The 8,799-nt window shown below is 33.3% G+C and overlaps 1 pseudogene; it reads right to left on the bottom strand.

Moving 5' to 3' along the window:
* Positions 1 to 4,495: 4,495 nt before the first annotated feature.
* LOC149564019 (potassium transporter 26-like) lies at positions 4,496 to 8,588 on the bottom strand (annotated as a pseudogene).
* Positions 8,589 to 8,799: the final 211 nt, after the last annotated feature.

The raw sequence follows: 8,799 nt of genomic DNA, 5'->3' as shown, positions 1-8,799 counted from the left end.
ATCCTTCATATGATTACTTAATAAATATATTTATTAATTTAAATGATTAAATTGATACATACATCTCGACTCATTGACAAAACATAAAATGGGGCCGAGGAATCTGTACTAGGACCATCAACACTCTGACCTTGAATTTTGAACAATATCAATACATGCTAATTAATTTTTCATTCACTATACATACGAAATATGATTAAATTAGTTTATTATAATTATAATTTATTTGTGTTTCAATGCCAATTGTGTCACTTAGGAACTCATTAGTAACTAGCCCATCATCCATACTGTTTCCAACATGACTGCCAAATATGCATAAGGATCCACATGATGTGTACATGTGACTGCGATGCATAGAAGGCTCCTCCTTAACTAATGGATTGGCACAATGAATGAGGGTATGCGTCAAAGCATTATTAGTCCCTAGAGTGTTGGTCTCTACATGTTCCTTCACAACTAAAGAAATAATCACATGCTCACCCTATGGCTTGACAACAGGTGCCCTAACTACATTAGAGTCATGACGTACCCTGACCTCTCAAATGATGACCCTCCACCTCTACCCTGAGATTCTAATATATCAAAATAATTGGGGATCTCCCCAAGGAAAAATTCACAATACAATTTCTTTAAGAAATACATTTGAACCTCATGATTATTGCAGGAAGGAGAATCAAAGACCATCCACCATCTATCCCAAAAGTTATTTCTAATATCATCATGTATGCACCAATGGATGGGGAACCTTTTAGTTGTATGTTTAAAGTGTCCTGTTCTCCATGCTTTCTAAATAATGCACAAATGCTACCTTTTGCTATTTCCTTTTTTTAAAACATATTTATAGGATAATTTTTTTGCATAATATCTTCTTTGTTTATCCCTGTTAACATGCCAAATATCTAATTGACCACTAACAGAAGCTACATGGGTCATAATGGACTCAAGGGAGGATGCCAATTGTGCTATCATCAGATTGGTTTTTCCACAAGCTTTCAACCTACCAATGAGTGCTTCTAATTCATTTTTTCCTCTTTCTATTTCATTCATTATGTTGTCTTGGGTACTAGGAGGAGGTCTTCCAATCGATGGAGGTTGCAAAATTTCTTGCTCCTCTTGTGGAGGGTTTTGGTTTTCATCTCATGGAGGGTTTTGATTTGGATCTTGTGGACGGTTTTCATTTTGATTTCATTGATCTAGCTAGGGATTTGGCAGTTCATTATTCACATTTACTGATAAGAAACCAATTGCATTCTAAATAAATAAATAAATTTAAAACAAAATTGAAAAAACCTACAAAACAATGTAAAAACTTACAAAATGATGCAACAACATATAAAATAATGCAAAAACAAGAGTAGAAAACATGCTACGTGATCCCAATCTTGATCTTAGCAACAAGGAGGCATTTTGAGGAGGCGGGTGACAAAATTCTTCAAGTTTTGCAAGCTGTGTACATATTGTTGAGGAGAAAGAATGCAATAACAAATTAAAATGAAATGGACCGCGGGTTTGAGGCCCATAAATAAAAATTTGGTATTCCAAAAAGTGCGTACGTGCTATAGCACACACAAACTTTTTGAATTTAAAAAATTGGTTTTTTGTGTCATGATTTTGGCACCACAACTTGGTGCACTTACCCAAGTACAATCTAAATTATAGGAACACAATTTTTTCCTTTTAATCAAAACCATGTATTCAAACTTTATTTTGGGCACTCATTCACCATATTCATTTCACATATCTTGATGTCATAATATGTTTTCCTTGATCACATCGATCTATATTAGGGTTTTTTATAAGGTTTTCTAAATAACAGTGAAAACATGTTTGACCAACTCCAAACTTCTTCTATATAAATCTTCCTCACCTATGCATATCAAGTGTCAACTATCACCTTAGCATATTTTCATCCATTATGACATGTCATAGTATCATAAAATCTTATCCAACTACTCATATCAATCATTGATCCAAGATTGGTCACTCAAGAACATAAATTGTTCATCATCTAACTCCATCTTCTTCTGAGATCTCACTCTCTTGTCATCCTTTTGAGTTGTGATCCTAATCATAGTTCTTCATGATCATATAAATGTTGTATCTATGATCGCACCAATAGTCTCTTCTGTACACTTTAAATTCTACTATTATAGCCTTATATTCTATGTCTTTTATCTACCTGTCATTGGAATTAGCTATTTCCCCTTCCATTGATCAAGTACACTAATTACAGATCATCTCCTAACTTGTTGGTTGATCCATTCACTTGCTATGACTGATTTTCTATCAATAACAACCAAATACACCATTTCATCTAACTTGTTTACCAATTGTGATATTTCTATCATGATTTAACTATGTGATTTTTGAGTCAAACTCATTAGTCCATGTTTCATGAGTAGTGATTCAACATGAATCCATCTCTCATGAAAATAAGTGGAACACTTAGCACTCATTGGATCTAGGTGATGCTCACAGGGGTGAAGCACCGGGGTAAAGATCCAATGAATGCTGAGTGTTCCATCTATTCTCAAGAGAGATGGATTCATGTTGAATCACTACTCATGAAACATGAGTCAATGAGTTTGTCTCAAAAATTACACAATTAAATCTTGATAACAATATCACAATTTGACTTGCTGTGGAAATTATCTCCTACTTATCAATTATTTACCAATGTTATCACCACTCATCAAACAACCAACAATTTTTCTGATCAGAATGCAAATAATGGTGTTATATAAGCTCCACTTCCTTTTCAAAATTCTTCCCAAATAATATAAAGTTCCTCTCTATTTTTCCTTTCTAATTTTTCTTTTGTTAACATTCCCTAATGATCATTTTATGTTTCTCTTAATACTATTTCCATCTCCATCTTCTCTCCTACTGACTTGAGTATTTAATGAAGATAATGTTGAAGGTTGACAACAAGAACAATCTAGAGGTACAACTACTTTCTCCTTATTCTTTGGGTGCTCTTGTCTCTCATGGGTTTGAACTAGACATTTTGAATTTCAACTTCAATATCCATTTCCTTATCATTTTAAACACCACGCATGTTATCCCATCTATATTCCTAATTTCTTCACTCAAACTGATAAGGTGGTTTGGTAGCATCTATTCATATTTGACATACATAGAGTCTCCCAAATGAAATCCATTGTGCTAATAATTTTGGATATCCCAATTTAAATGAAACATTATGTGTGTCTATGTAGACACACACACACCCTCATCCAATATCCTCTCCTAAATTCAAAATCATCATCAAAATTGGTCCTTGTTACAAGTTATCTTTCACAAACTTCATGATATCAAATAAAGTAAAACCCTAGTAATTAAAGTTTAGATGTTGTTATATATGTTCCAAAAAATTAGTGTAAATTAGAAGAATATTTTCATCAATGAAGAGACACATTGATAAGAAAAACAACCCTTGATTTCTTTCTCTATTTACACCTTTTAAATGATCCCCAATAGAAATTTTGTACACACTTGATTATTATTTTTATCTTTCTCATGGGAAGCATTCCTCCACTCTTTATATATTATTAAGTATTTAAACTTGGAGAAGGAAGGTTTCATAAGTATTCATCAATTAAGAAACCTTAATGATATTTGCATACTCATCATGTATTGAAGTTCTCAAATAAAAAATATTAAAATACATTGTTGCTCTCTTGAAAATTTTCTATCTATTTGAAAAAATTATGACAAAATGTGATATATATCTACCCCTAATGAAAAAAAGACCAAGACGTACAAAAATCTTGAGCTAAAACTATGTCATATGTCTATTAAGTTGATAATTAATAATAATACTTGACTAAATTATCTTCTTGAAATATTATAATAGAAAAAGTAGATCCATGCCCCCAAAATTGTGTGTATCTACTTTTCCTTCTTTGAAAGAGTGAACCAATACCTACTAGTGTATTCTTATAGTGGCTCTTTTTCTCTCAAAAACATTGATATTAGGAGGTGACATTTAGGTTGATTTATAATTTTATTTAGGGAAATCCAAGTATTCCTACAAACCTTTTAAGTAAAACACTTTCTAGACCAAAAATTTACTCATATAAAAAGTTTCTTTTTCCGTTTTGACTAGAAATGATCTAGAACTGGATTCCACTATAGTACATAATTCTAAATCTGACAACTAAACAATTTAAAATTTAGTTTGCAAATCACAAAATAAAATAATTTGTATTACTTTTACTTTTACCTAATAGAGTATTCTACTTGTTATACTCACTATAAATAGTATTAATGTCTTCATATAACCCTCTATTAACCTTTTACTAGTCTTAAATGCTTCCTATACACCGTCTTATAATATGAAAGTCTTATTTTAAGAATAGTAAACTTCTTTTTTCAGAAAAAAGAAATTCTCTTTTCCAATAGCCACGAGATTTTACATTAAACATAATTAACCCCTGAAAATATTAAAAAACAATGGCCTTCAAAGGTGCTAGGAGAATAGAACCTATAATAACATCCTCCATTGGGTTATTGTTCCTGGGTGCCAGTCAAATTTAGATCTCATATACCATTCCAACTTGAAGCAGGCACGTATGTGGTACGTGCAAGGTGGAGATGGCTGATCTACAATTCTTTTGAAGAAGATCATAGATATCATCAATAACAAATCTCTCAAAAACTCTAGTCTTCCTACTGGTTTTCAGTGTAGTTTTCCCCACAACAAACATTGTCCTCACATTCTTTGCCGATTCAAGCTGCTCCACTTCCTCATATGAAGAGAAGTTATTTCCTGCCATTGAAGTTCCTCCCTCATTTTGAATAACACTTGAAGCATTCGTGCCATGATCATGGCCTTGTTTGGTAGTGGTCTTGATGTAATCTTTTATGTTTTCAACAACCTGGTTCATAAATTCATCTCCTTCCAAGTTGGGTTCATCCATATAACCATATTGAGCTAAGCATGTGTATATACCCTTTGGCCCAAGTCGATGAACTTGGTATCTCTCCTCTAACAGAACGCTCTTGACTGGAACCATTCTTATTGTAAGAAAAATAACGATTTCATGGAGAGAACCCACAGTATTCACATAGTGTCTGAAAATTGGTGGTAGACCATAGAGGAGGTCACTGCACATGAAAGACACTCCTGGGACTCTACAACCCACACCGGCAACCAATTCATTCATATCTTGTGCACTTAATTTCTTCTCCATTGTATATTTATACTTCCTATTCCGCCCATAATTCCAAGAGAACATTATGATCAGAAAAAATGCTGAAATAAAAAAGGGAGCCCAACCACCATCAGGTATCTTATTCAGTACAGATGATAGATAAATGCTTTCTATCAGGAAAAATACTATAAAGAAGAAGAGTATCAGTGATATATGTAAGTTCCAAACTACCAGCATAACCACGGTCACCAAGCATGTTGTAATAAGCATCACAGAAACCACAGCAACACCTGCAGCACAAGATAGATATCAAAAGTTTGGAAAAAAAATCGTACCATATGATATATTTTGTTGGGTGCCAACTTTATCAAGGTTCGCAAATGAGATAATAAAATATAGAGGTGTAAATTTGGAGGAAACTCTATGATTAACTTTCTTAAGCTAGAATGAATCAAGATCATGAAAATAATGCCTTCTCTCTAAGTTAATATCTTAAGAATGATGTAATCCTATGATCAAATGCATGAGTTTATATCCAAAGTGAGAAACCCTTGTAATAAATCTTAGATATTCTTACCATAGGCATTCCCAATTAAGGTACCATCTCGGAAACCTAAGAGTACAGCAAGGCAGAGAAGCATAATTATGTAGTTAATCTCTGGAATGTAGATCCGCCCCTCCTTGTCCTTTGATGTTTGAATAATCTTCACCCGAGGGAAGCAACCAAGTGCCATAGATTGCTTTATGATTGAATAAGTGGCCGAAATCAATGCTTGGCTGGCAATTATGGCTGCCAAAGTGGCAACCACAAACATTGGCCAATACACTCCATTATTTTTTGGTAATGATTTGTAGAATGTATCTTCAACAGCATCTTCATGCTTGATTAAGTAAGCTGCTTGCCCCGAGTATGTCAGAATCAAGGAAGGATAGACCAGAAAAGAGAAAGCAATCTGCAATGTAAAACATTAATTTTGTCATCAAAATGCAAACTAAATAAGAAATTGGAAACCTTAATAATTTATTGTTTGGAGATTAGTTGAACCTGGATAGAATCCTTGTTGAAGTGGCCCAAGTCAGCAAACATGGCCTCAGAACCTAGAAACAAGAGGCTTCTTTTAGGCTATCTTTGTAAGTATCGTTTCATACGAAAACTTGCAAACTAGTTATAAGCATATAAAAAATGAAGAAAATCTTTTACAAACCTGTTAGAGCTAAGACTGTTCCTCCAAGCAACACCCATCCATCTTTCCCATTATTTTGAAAGAAACGGACTATGTAGTGAGGGCTCACTGCCTTGAAAACTTTCGGACAGTATTTTATAACGTTATATACTCCAATAATGGCATTGGGAACGAACCATACAACTGCTACAGGAGAGAACAGAAAACTCACTTTACCAGTACCAAATCTTTGAAGAAGAAAGAGTAGTACAAGGATTGCAGCAGACACACCCACAACAGCAGCTGCATGGAGTACAATGTTCATTATTAATTGTCTCAATTGACTTTATAAACAACCTATTATATTATGCTTAAAATTAATAAATGTAGGGATTAATATATTATGGCAAAATTTCTGATGTTCCATGAAATTGGTAAGAGATTTCTTAAACATCACATGCTAAGATTTGATTCTTAAACTAAGAATAAATTAAACATGCTAAGATTTGATTCTTAAACTAAGAATAAATTAAATAATCAAAATTGACTTATTTTTTCCAGAATTTAACTTTTCCTTATAAAATTATATATGATACTTTTAGATTGCAGTCTTTGATAATATTTAAAATAAACACAAATTATTCAACAACAATAGGTAAACTCTCCCAGTCATTCAAATGGAAACACAAAACCTTCTTAATCACAAACATCAGCTGATCAAAGAGATCAGGCCTTCAACAAATACAAGTATTTAAGCCTTCGACAAATACAAGTATTTAAGCCTTCAACAAATACAAGTATTTAAAACTATTAACTAATTCTAGAAGATGGTAAAATTGAACAAACGCCTGCAAAATCTAAATATAGGAAACTTATATCCATCTCATACAAATTGAAAAAGTGCACATAAGATGCTCATACAAAATGAGGGGAAATTAGTGTGCCTAACAGTCATACCGTTATCCAGTCCAGAGTGCTCTGACTTGATTCCCTGGATAGCTGATATCACTGCTCCACATTGGAAATTATAAATAAAATCAGCTATCAATTTTAACTTTACAGTTCTAACACTTATCTTTTCAGCCCGATTCTATTAGAAACGTATGACAGAGAAAAAACCTAAATAAAAAAGAGTTCATTTCAGACCTGAAATTGCAGGAGTGAGTGCTCCATCACCAATGACCATGCAGGTGCCAATCATCACAAAAATAAGAAGACTTCTCTACGCCACTGCGCTCTTCTCAAGCAATTCCTTTACCTTGTTGATATTTTTAAGTTTATTTTGTTTTCCATAATGGGTCAAACTAGAATCCGAAGATAACTGTTGGAATTGCTTGCTACCATTTTGCCCCATATTGACATGCTGACATAGCAATGAATACAGAGCAAATGTTCCTCCTGACCAAAAGAACGCAATTGTATTTATGTTGAGATATTTTATTTTTCTATTCTTACATTCTCTTTTATTTTTCTATTCTTACATTCCCTCATTCTGATGATAGATATTTAGAGAGTGTGATCAGATTGATATTAAAAATAACATATACAATAGAATCTAAAAACAAATCTTGTTTAAAAAATAGATTGTGAAAATCTAACAAAATTTAAGTTGAGATATACTTTCTTTGGATACCAACATAAGAAATAAACCAATATGTTGAACACTTAAAACCCTTCTATGTTGCTCACCTTCTCCATGATCATCTGCTCTGATAACAATCAAGACATACTTGACCAGACTGACGAGTGTCAATGACCAGTATATGATGCTCAAATACCCCAAAATATCAGATTCTCCATGATTTATAGTAAGAGCATTGAAGGTATAGAGGGGCGAAGTCCCAACGTCTCCATAAATGACTCCAAGTGTTTCATAAGCAAGCCACAAGGTCCCCCACTTTCCAACATCCTGTATTGCCTCAAAACAAAGCAAAAGATCCGTTGATTTAAACGTCCCACACTAAAAATCCAGATTAATTTGTTCTTGTATTGTCTCAAAACAAATTAAAAATATTAGTTGGTTGAAACATTACATACTAAAGATTGGAATTAACTAGTTCTTTAGTGTGATAATTAAAAGCTGTCTAAAAGAATCATCTGTATAAGAGCTCTCATCATAAATCTCAAGAACATGATTCATATAAGAAATGAAGAAGTTAAAGAAAGGACTTTATACCTTTTTCGTGGGCCGGGGAATTACATAGGACCGTGAAATTGTTCTATCTATTACCCCTTCCGACATCTCACTACGGGACTCCGGCCCATCCATCTTGATCTTTCTAAAGAGAACTCAAACAATTATAACAGAGCTAATTTACTTATGCGCAAACGCAAGAGATATAAACAAGGAAAGCTCAGCGGTAGACTTATATAGAAAAAACCAGAGCTAGACTTCAAAATCCAACGTTGGTTGACGGAAGAAGCAATGAGTATATTAGGTTGTCTTTGCATTATTATCTGATTACGCGCACAAGACCAAT

The sequence above is a fragment of the Cupressus sempervirens genome, chromosome 4, assembly GCF_028749045.1.
Source record: "Cupressus sempervirens isolate cs-2001-9-10 chromosome 4, ASM2874904v1, whole genome shotgun sequence".
NCBI classification, from domain to species: Eukaryota; Viridiplantae; Streptophyta; class Pinopsida; order Cupressales; family Cupressaceae; genus Cupressus; species Cupressus sempervirens.
Note: the sequence above shows the minus strand (reverse complement) of the source record. Positions and strands in the feature narration are given on the sequence as shown.